Raw genomic sequence first — 16313 nt, 5'->3', positions numbered from 1 at the left:
CCTTCCTTCCTTCCTTCCTTCCTTCCGTCCGTCCGTCCGTCCGTCCGTCCGTCCGTCCGTCCGTTGCATCCATCCATCCATCCATCCGTTCATTATTTCATTTTCTAACTGTAATGTAATTGAAATGATAAGGAAAAAAAAAAAATCTGTCTACATCTACTACCTACAGATACGGTAACGTATCTGTAGGTAGTAGATGTAGATAGAATTTTTTTTTATTTTATTTTTTATTTTATTTATTTGGTTTTATCGTTTCTCTACTGATCTCTTCCCTTTCCATTTTTGGATAGCCCGTCTCTTTCCAAGAGCCCTCCGTGTCGCCAGGCGGACACATCGCAAATTCACAACGGTGGATTATTATTATTATTTTTTTCAACGCGGCCAGCAGGGGGCGCTGCGCGCGCGGACCCGCGTCCCGCTTACATTTGCCGGGCTTATATATTATTTATATTATTTCGGCCAAGTCCGCGGAGCTCGGGTGAGAAGGGCATTCGTCGGAAAAATCGCGGAGCCCAAAAACCGGGTCTGAGATCAGTTCAATCCAGAGGGAAGGTTGCCCAAGTCCGCGGAGCTCGGGTGAGAAGGGCATTCGTCGGAAAAATCGCGGAGCCCGAAAACCGGGTCTGAGATCAGTTCAATCCAGAGGGAAGGTTGCCCAAGTCCGCGGAGCTCGGGTGAGAAGGGCATTCGTCGGAAAAATCGCGGAGCCCGAAAACCGGGTCTGAGATCAGTTCAATCCAGAGGGAAGGTTGCCCAAGTCCGCGGAGCTCGGGTGAGAAGGGCATTCGTCGGAAAAATCGCGGAGCCCGAAAACCGGGTCTGAGATCAGTTCAATCCAGAGGGAAGGTTGCCCAAGTCCGCGGAGCTCGGGTGAGAAGGGCATTCGTCGGAAAAATCGCGGAGCCCGAAAACCGGGTCTGAGATTAGTTCAATCCAGAGGGAAGGTTGCCCAAGTCCGCGGAGCTCGGGTGAGAAGGGCATTCGTTGGAAAAATCGCGGAGCCCGAAAACCGGGTCTGAGATCAGTTCAATCCAGAGGGAAGGTTGCCCAAGTCCGCGGAGCTCGGGTGAGAAGGGCATTCATCGGAAAAATCGCGGAGCCCGAAAACCGGGTCTGATATTTCCTTCCTTGCCCATCGCAGCGCCCCCTGGTGGGCTGAATCCGGTACTACGATTTGTGGAAGTCTTGCCGATGAGTGGAGACTGGCACCTCTCGGGCCGGGACAGGCTTCCATGAGCCTGGGGAAAATCGGAGCATGTGGTGCAAAAGTGTCGCGCGCGCCGCCCGACACGTGACTCTAGTAAGAACCACCTCTCCGGATGTGTAATAGGAAGCACGTGCCGGGGCCTGGGCCCTCGATTCCCAGAACCCTGTATTCACGGTGGGCGTGGTCAGACAGAAAGCGCGGGCTTGGTACGGTGTGTGCGCCACAAACTCCGGAAGTGCTGGGTCTGCTGGTCGCAGTGAGGCAATGTACGGAACCGACGGCAGTGACGAAGACTATCTCCCCGACTCGTCAGAGTTGAGCAGCTCGGATGATAGTGGAGGGGAGGAGACGTCTTTTCACGGCAGGAAGGTTCTGGAAGTGTCCGGGGCTTGCTCCGCGGAGGCCGAACCAAGTCTCCATCCGGCCCGCGCAGTGTCGGTCCAGGTACTTACCCGAAAAGCAGATGGTTCGATTGCATGTAACAAGAAAAATTTCTGCCTGTGGTGCGAGAGGCCATTCTCAAAAATTGCGAGACATGTTCAAGCTGTCCACCACAATGAGCATGAGGTTGCAAGGGCACTCAGCTTTCCGAAGCGCTCCAGGGAAAGGACAGTGCAGCTAGACCTGATTCGCACCCGGGGAAACTTTGCCCATAATGTCGGGGTTCTCCGCGAGGGCAGCGGAGTCCTCCTACCGTGCAAGCAGCCGAAAGAAGCAACGGCTCCCCAAGATTTCATGCACTGTGTAAAATGTAAAGGGCTATTCTCCAGGAAGCACCTGTGGCGCCATGTGAAGAGGTGCCCGCTCCGCAAAAGTGTCAGCCCCAAACCTGGAAGAACCAGGGTGCAGGGTCTCTTCACTTACGCCACACCGCTCCCGAAAGATGTTGGCACTGGCCTCTGGAAGTTGCTGAGCGAAATGAATTATGATGATGTGGTACCGGTAATCAAAGGGGACCGCTGGATTATGCAGTTCGGTCAGCACCTCTATAACCGTCTGGGGTCTGATGTCAGCAAGCATGATTATATCCGTCAGAAGCTCAGAGAGGTGGGGCGGCTTCTGCTGAAGGCGATGAAGGTCACACCGTTGCGGTGTATGGAAGATTTCATTTGCCCACAGAATTTCCTGCAAGTGGTGCATGCTGTGAGGAGCCTGGCCGGTTACGATGACCGCACCAATACATATAAAATACCCTCGTTGGCTCTGAAGGTGGGACACAGCTTGCAGAAGATTTCAGCTATGGTGGAGTGTCAGGCACTGATGGAGGGCAGTGCCCTGACAGAGGAGCGTGCCCGAAACTTTCGGAAAATTTATGAGGCGAGGTGGAGCGAGCTAATCTCCACTCCTGCCCTGAAGACACTTCGAGAGATAAAATGGAATGCACCGCTGCTTCTGCCCTTCACTGATGATGTTAAGCGCTTGAACCTGTACCTCCTTGACCGTCAGCGAGAGTACATCGATGAGTTGTCCGCCCACCCTTCCAAACAGCAGTGGTCCATGTTGGCCAAAGTTACCCTCACGCAGCTGATTCTCTTCAACCGCAGGAGAGAAGGTGAGGTTTCCAAGATGCTGCTCTCCTCCTTCGATTTACGGCACACAGCCGATTTGCAGGGTGATGTGGCCCAGGCCCTGTCAGAGCTGGAGAAGGCACTCTGTCGTCACTTCTCCCGTATTGAGATTCCTGGGAAAAGAGGCAGGAAAGTCCCTGTCCTGCTATCCCCAAGCATGCAGAAAGCGATGGAGCTCCTCATAGAGAAGCGGACAGAATGTGGTGTGACCCCACACAATATCTACATGTTTGCTAGGCCAACAGCCATGTCCCATTATAGGGGATCCGACTGCATACGTCTCTACGCCCGGGAGTGTGGGGCCAAGCACCCCGAAGCATTATCTTCCACCCGCCTACGGAAGCATGTGGCTACACTTTCCAGAGTCCTCAACCTGAGCGATACAGAGATGGATCAGCTTGCTGATTTCCTTGGACATGATATTCGGGTGCACCGGCATTATTACCGCCTCCCGGAGGGTACCCTTCAACTGGCCAAGTTGAGCAAGCTGTTTCTGGCTCTCGAGCAAGGGAGAATGGCTGAATTCCGGGGCCACAATCTGGAAGAGATCTCCATTGATCCAAACGGTAGGTATCACTTGACAGTGTGGCTCCAGGGACTGACTGTCTAAGTGGGCTGGTGTGATCGGTTTCCCTGTCCTTCTCTATCCACAGAGCCGATCCAGGTGGTGAGCGATGACTCTGGGGATGAGCCAGAGAGTCAGGATACTGAGGTTCCCATGGGGCACATGGGAAAAGAAGCTGGCAGCGTGGTGTCGGCGGTGGATGGAGGTGCAGCTAAAGGTGGGTGTGACTGTCCATTCCATTTGAGATGCGTCCATGACTGGTGGTGGCGTTGCGTGGTGACTGACCTTTCTTCTCCCGCACAGGTGACAGAAGGGGTACCAAGCGCAATCCGTGGACCCCAGCAGAAGTGAAAGCTGTTGAACGTCGCATGATTCGGTTCATTCGCTCATTCAAGGTGCCGGGCAAGAATGACTGTGATGCGTGCCTAAGGGCAGAACGACAAGCGCTGAAGGCTCGGAACTGGCTCTCGGTTAAGTTTTACATTAAGAACCGAATTACTGCTGAAATGAGAAAGAACCTTTCCTGAATAAAATGTATCTGCTGCTGAATACACGTTTCCTCTATCTCTAATTAAACCCGAAAATAAATCAGTTATGTGGGTGTCCTCATTAGGCAGGTATTCCTGAATAGGTCCCCATGAGGAAGGTTCCAGACATATGTCCCGATGAGGATAGAAAAACAAGTATGTGTGTGTGTGTGTGTGTGTGTGTGTGAAAGCCCTCACTCGCTCAGTGACTCACTGACTCATCACTAATTCTCTCACTTCCCGATACGTTAGGAAACTAAAATGTAATATAGGTATTCTTCAGTAGAGAAATAGGAAAACCATGTAATTAGAATTTTAATAAACCTTCCCTAATGGGATGAAAAGGGAGTTGACATAATGAAGTCATTACCGATGTGTAGCTTGTGTTGCGTGAACGATAACGCCCAAAGACAATCAGATAATTATTTGGATTGCGCCTCCAGTGTGTAGCATTTAATAAACTACAAAAATGGTCCTGTCACTTTTTACCATATCTGCTACGGGTGCAGCTTGGGTAACGCCAAGAACCATGGATTAATATTTACTTATATTAAGACGTCTCAAATTTAAATCTCTATAGATTTACCAAATTTTTAACACTCATTTATATGTACAACCGTGACAATCAGAAACTCCTGTGCGAAGAACTGGTAGAACAGCTAGTATATATATACTTCTTGTTGCTGTTCTTAGAGGCACGGATGGGATCAGAATTAGGAGGTCATGCTGGTTCCTGCAGTGCCACAGGAGTATATAGGGGTATCTCCAAGTAAGCTTGCTCCCAATTAGTTACATTTGTGTATGTGCCATTATCATGTGGCCATTTACTAAGGAAATATGTGCTGTTATTAGTTTTGAGGATGAGTTTGGGGTGCGGTGCTGCCTGGACTGGGAGGTTTGGGCTGCTTTGGGGTAGCACATTGTAACATCTAATATAGCACTTTGTATATTACTTACATATAATTTTCTATTATTATCACTTTTTTAATTACACTTTTCATGTGTATCTTCTTTTGTATATAGCCTCTGCTTCCTAATATTTACTTACACTTTAACTTCACACTGGTGTGCTGCCCTGGGGTGTCTGGCCCCTGCCGGTTTGTGGGGTGTTGTGCCCCAGACTTAGACTTAATGTTAGGTACCCCCAGTACTCAGAGACACCTTGTAGTTGGCCTGGGGGCTTCCCATGCCTTTGCAAATGTATGCAACTGAGATCTCTGAAATTTTTACCACCTTGTATTTAGCAAATCTTGTTGCTGATGTCATTCAGTGTGCTGGGGGATACCAGTGTTTCTTGTCCAGAATAACCCCTCCCTTTCATGCACCTGGATAACATTACTAATTGGATAAGAGTAGTTACCAACTACTTGTTGCAATGCTAAACCGCCACTGACAGAATCTTCATTCCAGAGTAGGGAAGAGAAGCACCTAGAGGACCACCACACACCTCCATGTCTTCAGCCATTTGGTGAGTATCTACAAAAAAGAATGAAAAGTCTTAACATGTTATCTTTCTGTCAAATTTGTTTTCAAGCACTTTTGATTACACAAACTTCCGGTGACATGTGTGAAGTGATAGAACAATTTACAAACTTTCACAGTGGAGTAGGTTAAGTAGGCCCAACATCTGCAAATAATGTTGCAAAAAATAAAATAAAATGGTATTCTTAAGATATGTGTCTATTAAGCTGTATATATGTTATGATAAACTCCACAATTGTGGTTTTGATTGATGAATACGCCATCATACTTCATCTTGTTTTCATTTGTACAAACAAAAACTATGCATATTGGAGAGGCAAACTGTTAGTGTTGTACATGTGCATTTTCTCTTTTCACCCATACTTACCTAATGTTTTCTTTAGATACACAGAGTAATGTGCCTTGCTCACCAAGATTGGACCCAGTGGAAACACAAGAAGACCCAATTACTTTGAATATGTATGCCATCACGCCACCACAGCACCCAAACTCCAAGCCAACCCAGCCTGGACTTACAGGAGACTACCACACAAACAGGTGGTGTCTTGGCCTTCCTGAGTCCGCCATGGCAAACGTAATGGCAATCTTTCAGAAGTGAATGCCAATTGCTTCTAAATCAAAATATAACCACTCTGAATGAAAACGTCTGTACTGTCAACAAATATTTTTCAGAAAATGTTGGGATCATGTCCAGGATTTTAGAGGCACAAACCACCTAAAACATGACCTTTAAAAGACAATTAATTATGACTCATTGAAACCCAAAACAACACTAGGACAACAAATTGGTAAACACATCCCTGAGGCCTCAAGTACTGGCAGTAGTAGTGTCAACCCCTCACCTACACCAACACCCCCCAAGCATGGGGCCCACACAAGAGGTGGTCCTTGCTGCTCTTCAGCCTCCCCTAGCCAACCACATAAAAGAAGTAGATACAAAATTTTTATACAAAATATAATACAGTTAATTGGTTTTGTATACAAATGTAGTTAAGTCACATTAATTTATATGGTAAAATCAAAGCACATAATATTATTTTCTTTTGTATAATCTTTAAAAAAAAAATATTATTTAATTTGTGATGCTGAAAAAAAAGCATTGTTAATATAGTATTCTGATTACAAAGCATTGATCTTGATATTATGCTTATTATTAAGCATTTAAACCTACCGGTATTTTGTAAACCACACAAGAAATTATATTTGTTAATTGATTTTGTATTTTTCATGTATATTTGTATGCTGCAGAAAACACTGCTACTTGCTTTTGTCACCTGTACACTATTTCTATAGTTACAGTCAATAACAATGAATGTGAGTTTTGATCTCTTTTTTTTTCCATATTTTCCAAACTTCAGCACCACTATAATATGAAATTACTAATATTTCATGCTGGTGGCTTAACATAAAACCTGAAATAAGCCAGTTTTTTGTTTTCTTGAAATTATTTGTCAGTGTAAAACCTGTTCACATGTAATTAGTTCATTGGAAATATAACACACCTTAAAAAAAGTGTAAACAACTTTTTTTGTGAAGGCGGTAGACAAATGAGAAAATACACTAAATTCTGGAGAAAGTGTATGCGCCAAATACACATACCTCATGTCAAAGTGTCATGTGTAATGTTATACACGCTTTCTCAGTAGCACACATTGCAGGAGGGCATACATTCTATGGACTTGAACTATACACTTGATTTATGAAGACCAACACCTGTGCTGATTTTGCTAGGATAAAAGGTAACCACAGGTGAGGTGACACATTCATTTAGAGTAAAGGGAACACACACATCAGCTAACGCTTTGTAGAATGGGCTCATTGCACAGGATGGTGAGTAATTTGTAGAGATTGATAAAACAAATTTTACTTAAATTATAAATAGTAATGTTGTGTAGTATCCTTACTGTGAAGTATTTGTCTCTCACTAAAGTCCTATGCAGCCTCTCACTCTCTGTGCTTAGAGTCACCAGATGAAACCAGTAGCCTTGCCTGCTGTCTGCACATGGCATAAGCCACTGGAGGTGTTTGACTAAGGCACAGGTAGTGCTGATGTTAGGGTGGTACGGAGTACCATTAAGAAATATGGTGGTGGTATGCAGTACCACCAGCCCACCGCTGGGGCATAATTTATAAGGGGCATTTTTGTGTGTGGGACATAAAATTTTGTCACTGGCATAACTGTGTGTGGCATAATATGTAATAGGCATTACAGTGTGTGGCATAATATGTAATAGGCATTACGTTGTATAGCATAATGTGTAATGGGCATTATGGTGTATGGCATAATGTGTAATGGTCATTACGGTGTGGAACATTGTGGAATGGGTGTTACAGTGTCTGGCATAATGTGTAATGGTCATTACAGTGTGTGGCATAATGTGTAATAAGCATTACGGTGTGTGGCATAAAACGGTGTGTGGCATAATGTGTAATGGGCATTATGGTGTTTGACATAATGTGTAAGGGGCATTACGGTGTGTGGCATAACGTGGTCATGCCCCTATTTTCATGTAGCCACTCCCCTACTTTTGTGTGACCACATGACACGTGACCCCACCCATTTTTACTATCAGTACCACTAAGAAACAATTTCTACTTGCACCACTGGGCACAGGTTATGCAAAATGCAGAAGCAGCACACTTTGACAAGGTCACACAGGTGCATTAAGTTGTTGCGATTAAGGCAGAACACTTGTATGACCTCATTATCAGAGAGTGCATTGAGGTTCAACCACCCATGGAAGAACCTAGGCCTATGTAGGCTCTGCGGCACCCCTACCTGCTGGTTCCTCTGTACTGTTTCTTGCTCCTGTGCCCTTTCAGTCCACATGAAATTAGTGCCTGGCTCTAGGCTAGACCATAACCAAATTCAGCCATGGTTGGAAGTAGAAAGTGAGTGCTGTAGGTGAATTGGTGGACTTTTATTAGCTTTCTGACTGATACAGCCATAATTAAAATGGTTTTCACATGTTTTTTTGGAAGTGGCTTATTGAGGTGTGATTTTGGATAGGCTTTTGATGGAACTTAAACAAAAAATGTTTTTTTCTCATGTGAAGATTCTCAAAAACACAGTGCATTGAGATGCAGTCTTCTTGCAATGTTGGTGCGAATTCATGAGCATTTGCAAAGACGATTCTTAGTAAATGTGCGATTTCCACAGATGCCAAAGTTATTTTGACAATGTTTGTGCCAGTAGGGATTTGCCGCAATTTTGAGTACAAAGTCACATTTGACATGAAACTCCCTTGCAAATTGATCCTTAGTAAATTTGCAATTTGCAAAATCACATTTTTTTGCAAAAAAAATGACAAATCAACCAAAGTCGACATTTAGTAAATTTACCCTAAGTGTTTTCTCAACAATACATTTCTTCTGTCTAAGACATACAGTATACCGTAGCTGCTGCTGTACCTAAATATCTTAATTTGTTTCATAGAATGGCCATGTTTATAACATAGGAGCAGTTTTTTGGGGCTAGCTAATATGTATTTTTGTTCTGGTTATTGGTCCTGCTCCATTGGAATTTTTGTTGTATATTCAGTCATTACATTATAGCACTTTTTGGTTTTATGTAACACTGATTAATACCACCCTGGTTTGACGCTGGTTTTTAAACATGGAGAAGTGAGCCAGTGGAGAAGTTGCCCATGGCAACCAATCAGCACTGAAGTAACATCTATAATTTGCATACTATAAAATGATACAGAGCTGCTGATTGGTTGATGGGGTAACTTCTCCACTGGCTCACTTCTCCGCTCTTATCACTGCTTAGTAAATGTCCCCCTAAGGCAGTCTAATGGACTCTCTGATTTCTGTACTTCGAAATGTGCAAAAAATTCCCTACATCTTTACCAGGGATGCTGTCACCAAGTCATTATTTTAACCATGTTGACATTTATGTTGACACCAGAAAATCGACATTCATTATATTGACATGGTTGAAAAGTCAACATAATTATTGTCAGCACCTGGAAAATGTTGCCATTGACATAACTTCAAAATATAAAATGTTGACATTTGCATAAGGTTTATAGGGGGTCATTCCGAGTTGTTCGCTCGTTATTTTTTTCTCGCAACGGAGCGATTAGTCGCTAATGCGCATGCGCAATGTCCGCAGTGCGACTGCGCCAAGTAAATTTGCTAAGAAGTTTGGTATTTTACTCACGGCATTACAAGGTTTTTTCTTCGTTCTGGTGATCGTAATGTGATTGACAGGAAGTGGGTGTTTCTGGGCGGAAACTGGCCGTTTTATGGGAGTGTGTGAAAAAACGCTACCGTTTCTGGGAAAAACACGGGAGTGGCTGGAGAAACGGAGGAGTGTCTGGGCGAACGCTGGGTGTGTTTGTGAGGTCAAACCAGGAACGACAAGCACTGAACTGATCGCACTGGCAGAGTAAGTCTCGAGCTACTCAGAAACTGCACAGAGAAGTCTTTTTCGCAATATTGCGAATCTTTCGTTCGCAATTTTACTATGCTAAGATTCACTCCCAGTAGGCGGCGGCTTAGCGTGTGCAAAGCTGCTAAAAGCAGCTTGCGAGCGAACAACTCGGAATGACCCCCATAGTTAGGGTAAGCATTATAGTTACTATTGGAATAAAAGTTACCACTAGGCAGAGGCCTCAGAAGGGGGTGCGGACCACACCCTCATGTCACCCGCTGAGGGGTTACACCAAAATGCCATCTCCTGCTGCTGCACTCAGTAGTGGCTCTTGCCACGGGCAAGCAGGACTTTTGCCCGGGGCGCCGCCTTCCGGAGGGCGCCGGCGCCATCCAAAGGGCGCCACACCATGGCAAGATCCGCCACTGTGACCCCCGCTACGCGTCTATTTTTCCTTCGTGGAGAGGACCTTTGCTGTGCGGTGCGCGATGACGTCATCGTGCACAGCATTGTGGCCCAGATGCTAGGGGTCATAATTGACCTCTAGTGTCTATGCTGTGCTATGGGAGAGACGTCATGACTGACGTCTCTCCCATAGATCCGAGGAGAGGAGCGGCACCGGCGGAGGTCTGCAGCGGTCTGGAATCAGGAGCGGGGATAGTAAGTATACTTTCTCATAGATGCACTCCAGGGGAGCTCTAATGAGTTTCTCTGAAAAGACTTATGTTAGGTTTTTTATTTTCAGGGAGGACTGCTGGCAACAGGCTCCCTGCTTCGTAGGACTGAGGGGAGAGAAGTATGACCTACTTCTGTGAGTTCCAGGGCTCTGCTTCTGCTGACAGGACGCTTCAGCTCCTGAGAGGTGTTGATCGCCGGGTACGCTTGAATGCTCACTCCTACAGCCTGCCGTCACCCCCCTTTCAGAGCCAGAAGTCAGAAGACAGGTGAGTAGAACAAGACAAGAAAACTTCTCTTCAGTTACGGCATTCTGAGGTACAGCGCAGTGAGGGATGCACAGTGCGCACCATGCTCCCACACACACCACCGATGCAGGGTGCAGGGCGCTGGGGGGGGGGGGGGGGGCGCCCTGGGGCAGCATTTTCCTCATAAAATATCTGTGCTTCGGCACTGTCCTAACCCCCGCCAGTATAAATATATATTTTAAAAAATAGCGGGACAGAAGCGCGCCATGAAGGGGGCGGGGCTTCATCCTCACTGCTCACGGCACTCGGCGCCATTTCCTCCTCACAAGCCCGCAAAGATGCTGGTCCATTCCTACAGCAGCAAGTACCAGGGGGGCAAAACCGGGGGGGGGGGGGGGGGGCACATTTTATTAATATATAATCGGCGCTGCAGTTTCTGAGACACTTAAGGGCGTTTTCAGACCTGTGTATTGGCGCTGGGGTGTGAGCTGGCTTTTTCCCTCTGTGTCTCCCTGACAGACTTTTCTTTAGGTTCTGTCCCCTATAGGCTTGGTGTGTCGGTGGGTGTTTGGTACACGGTTGTCGACATGTCTGAGGCTGAATGTTCCTCCCAGGAGGACAATGTAATGCAGACACAAAATGTTATGGGGATAGCCCTGTCGGCACCGCCGACTGCTGATTGGTTAACTACGTTAAATGCTTTGAATGCAAATGTGACTCTTCTTAGTCAAAGATTTGATAAGTCGGAATCTCAGACCCATGCATGGAAAAGATCTATGGAAGATGCATTATTGCAGGTCCAGGACCCCTCTGGGTCACAAAAACGTAGTTTGGACCAGTTGGTTGACACAGGTACCGACACGGACTCTGATGCCGATGTCGACTATACTGATTCCAGATTAGATCCAAAACTGGCAAAGAGCATTCAGTATATGATTGTAGCAGTTAAAGATGTGTTACAGATCACTGAGGATCCTGCTGTTCCTGAAAAGCGGGTCCATATGTATAAGGAGAACAAAACGATGGTTACATTCCCTCCTTCTTTTGAACTGAATGCTCTCTTTGATAAAGTCTGGGATAGCCCTGACAGAAAGTTTCAAATTCCCAAACGGATTCAGGTGGCGTACCCCTTCAGTGCCGTAACTAGACATGTAAAAGAAGGGCCAGTGCGGCGCGTGCAAAAAATAGGGGCGTGGCTTCACTGGGAAAGGGGCATGGTCACTAAATAATACCAATTCATATTACACTGTACAGTAGTCTCCATTATTCAAATGATGCCACACAGTAGTACCACTAACACAAATTACACCAGGTAGAGCCCCTGTCACACATTACACCAGGTAGAGCCCTTGTCACACATTACGCCAGGTAGAGCCCTTGTCACACATTACGCCAGGTAGAGTCCCTATCACACATTACGCCAGGTTGAGTCCCTTTTACACATAACAGCATGTACAGTCCTCTTTTACACAGTAAGGCAGCAGAGTCCCCTTTTTACACTTTACGGTGGCAGAGTCCCCTTTTTACACATTATGGCCAGGCACCACTGGCACACACCTATACCTCTTTCAGACTGCCAGCTTCTAACATGGAGCGACCCGGTATTTTAACCCTGGTATCATCCAGGGTTGAACATGGTTTCAAGACTGGTCGCTGTGCGGTGTGAATGAGATGACGGGCCCATGCGACCCGTTTCCTGTTCACACTGAATGGACGGATGTCGCTTGGAGATCATCTGATCTCCAAGCGCCGCTCCCGCACATGTCATCGCTGACATCACCAACCTGGCAATATGCCAGGCTGGAGACACCAGTGAAAAGGGGCCTGAGGCGGTCCACACCCGGGAAGAAGTGTAGTGTGTGAGAGCAAGATGTACTGTGTGTGTGTGTGTGTGTGTGTGTGTGTGTGTGTGTGTGTGTGTGTGCAGGGCGGATTGGGAACAAAAAGCGGCCCTGGAAATATTTTTTTACTAGTGGCCCCACATGGACAGCACCAGAGGTGTAAGGTCTAGCCATGGGCCATGGCAGCAGCACCCTCCCCCCGAGACTTTCCAGATAGTGGGGATGTCCAGCATCAAGGGGGAAGTTAAAAATAAATAAAATTAAATATTATGAGCACATTATATGATACACCTTCATAATTTAGGAAACTATATAATTCTTTAGAAAGATATATTTTCTTGCTTATTACACCAACCGTATCCCAATCACTATTCACTCAATCTTATATGTCAGCCAAGCAGGCAGACAGAGCATACACTAGATCATCTGCAATCACAGGCTAAGTGGCAAAGTCATTTTCATATATGCAAATTATTTTGCATCTTATTCATTATGTCTATAAATAGGACCACATGTCCTCAAACAAAACAGGCCCCATGGGTGCGTCGGCCCACCGGGAATCTTCCCTGTAAACCCTATGGCCAATCCGCCTGTGTGTGTGTGTGTGTGTGTGTGTGTGTGTGTGTGTGTGTGTGTGTTAGCAAGGTGTAGTGTGTGTATTATATGCCTCAACACACTTTTAACTTACCTTTCCTGACATGATGTGGCTAGTGGAGGAAACTCCAGAATGTTAGCTTCCTGCATGCTTTCTAGTTCCACAGGCTTGTGGCAGAGTGGAGGAGGCTGGGCTGCTGGGGACATGAAGAGGAGGATAGCTGGTGTGCCGCTGTGATATATGCTCTGCTAGCGGTGTGCCGAGGCCAGGCACACCGCTAGCAGAGCATATATCACAGCGGATGCCTGGCAATTCGGCCTACGTTACACAGCATGGATGCATACTGACATTGCACCTACATCATTATTCACATACAGTATATGTGACACACATACACATGTGACAGACATTAAACCAGCCTACTACTTTAAAGTTTAAGCTTTAATGTTGTTACATGTTTTCTTTTTAAATAGACCACCTTGGGGGGGAGGCCACTGCTACCACTCTTGCTGCTGCTAGGAAACAGCCTCGCCCAATGTGCTAGGCTACTCACAACCCTGTGGCGGTCACTGGCCTTTAAACAACATTACAGTATGTCTCCCTGGAGGGGGTGCAGACGGCGGAAATCAAGGAGCTGCAAGTAGATTTGTGGGCCAGAGGGGGTGCCATGGACGGGGGAGGAGAATGTGAGGAGAAAGAGAGAGCAGGAGAATTGAACCTGTGTACGTGTGGTGGGGGTAGGATTGGAGCTGTGAGGAGACAGAACAAGCAGGAGAGGGAATCTGGGTGGGGGACATGGGGTCGGGGGTGCCATTGATGGAAAAGGGGCAACGAGCAGGAGATTGGAATCTGGGAGGGGGGCAGGGGTTCGGGATGCCGCAGATGGAAAAGGGGGTGGGGTGTTGGAGCTCTGAGGAGACAGAGGGAGCAGAAGATAGGAATCTGGGTGGGGGACAGGTGGTCAGGGGTGCTACCGATAGAGAAGGGGGGGATTTAGATCTGTGAAGAGAGAGAGAGAGAGAGCAGGAGAAGGGAATCTGGGTGGGGGACAGGGGGTCATGGTTGCTACAGATGGAGCAGTGGGGGGTTTGGGGCTGTGTAGATATTTATTTTGGGGGTGCGTATGATTACACACACACACATATATATATATATATATATAGTACATGCATGCATATATATCCATACACCGTACACACACACATATATCCATACACCGTACACACACACATATATCCATACACCGTACACACACATATATCCATACACCATACACACACATATATCCATACACAACACACACACATATATCCATACACCATACACACACACATATATCCATACACCATACACACACACATATATCCATACACCGTACACACACACATATATCCATACACCGTACACACACATATATCCATACACCGTACACACACACATATATCCATACACCGTACACACACACACACACACACATATATCCATACACCGTACACACACACACATATATCCATACACTGTACACACACACATATATCCATACACCGTACACACACACATATATCCATACACCGTACACACACATATATCCATACACCGTACACACACACATATATCCATACACCGTACACACAGACACACACACATATATCCATACACCGTACACACACACACACACACACACACACACACACACATATATCCATACACCGTACACACACACACACACACACACACACATATATATCCATACACCATACACACACACATAGATCCATACACCATACACACACACATATATCCATACACCATACACACACACATATATCCATACACCGTACACACACATATATACATACACCGTACACACACACATATATCCATACACCGTACACACACATATATCCATACACCATACACACACACACACATATCCATACACCATACACACACACACAGACACATATATCCATACACCGTACACACACACATATATCCATACACCGTACACACACATATATCCATACACCGTACACACACACATATATCCATACACCATACACACACACATATATCCATACACCATACACACACACATATATCCATACACCGTACACACACATATATCCATACACCGTACACACACACATATATCCATACACCGTACACACACATATATCCATACATCATACACACACACACATATCCATACACCATACACACAGACACATATATCCATACACCGTACACACACACATATATCCATACACCGTACACACACACATATATCCATACACCGTACACACACACACATATATCCATACACCGTACACACACACATATATCCATACACCGTACACACACATATATCCATACACCGTACACACACATATATCCATACACCATACACCATACACACACACATATATCCATACACCGCACACACACACATATATCCATACACCGCACACACACACATATATCCATACACCGTACACACACACATATATCCATACACCGTACACACACATATATATCCATACACCGTACACACACACATATATCCATACACCGTACACACACACATATATCCATACACCGTACACACACATATATCCATACACCGTACACACACACACATATATCCATACACCGTACACACACACATATATCCATACACCGTACACACACACATATATCAATACACCGCACACACACACATATATCCATACACCGTACACACACACATATATCCATACACCGTACACACACATATATATCCATACACCGTACACACACACATATATCCATACACCGTACACACACACATATATCCATACACCGTACACACACACATATATCCATACACCGTACACACACACACATATATCCATACACCGTACACACACACATATATCCATACACCGTACACACACACATATATCAATACACCGTACACACACACATATATACATACACCGTACACACACACATATATCCATAAACCATACACACACACATATATCCATACACCGTACACACACACATATATCCATACACCGTACACACAGACACACACACATATATCCATACACCGTACACACACACACACACATATATCCATACACCGTACACACACACACACACACACACACATATCCATACACCATACACACACACATAGATCCATACACCATACACACACACATATATCCATACACCATACA

General features: G+C 45.7%; 1 long non-coding RNA gene across 1 annotated transcript in view; it reads left to right on the top strand.

The window, feature by feature from the left end:
- The window catches only part of LOC134966953 (uncharacterized), a 79114-nt gene that overhangs the window by 37414 nt on the left and 25387 nt on the right, over window positions 1–16313 (top strand). The window lies entirely within an intron of this gene.

This window comes from Pseudophryne corroboree, chromosome 10 (assembly GCF_028390025.1).
Source record: "Pseudophryne corroboree isolate aPseCor3 chromosome 10, aPseCor3.hap2, whole genome shotgun sequence".
Lineage (NCBI taxonomy): Eukaryota > Metazoa > Chordata > Amphibia > Anura > Myobatrachidae > Pseudophryne > Pseudophryne corroboree.
Note: the sequence above shows the minus strand (reverse complement) of the source record. Positions and strands in the feature narration are given on the sequence as shown.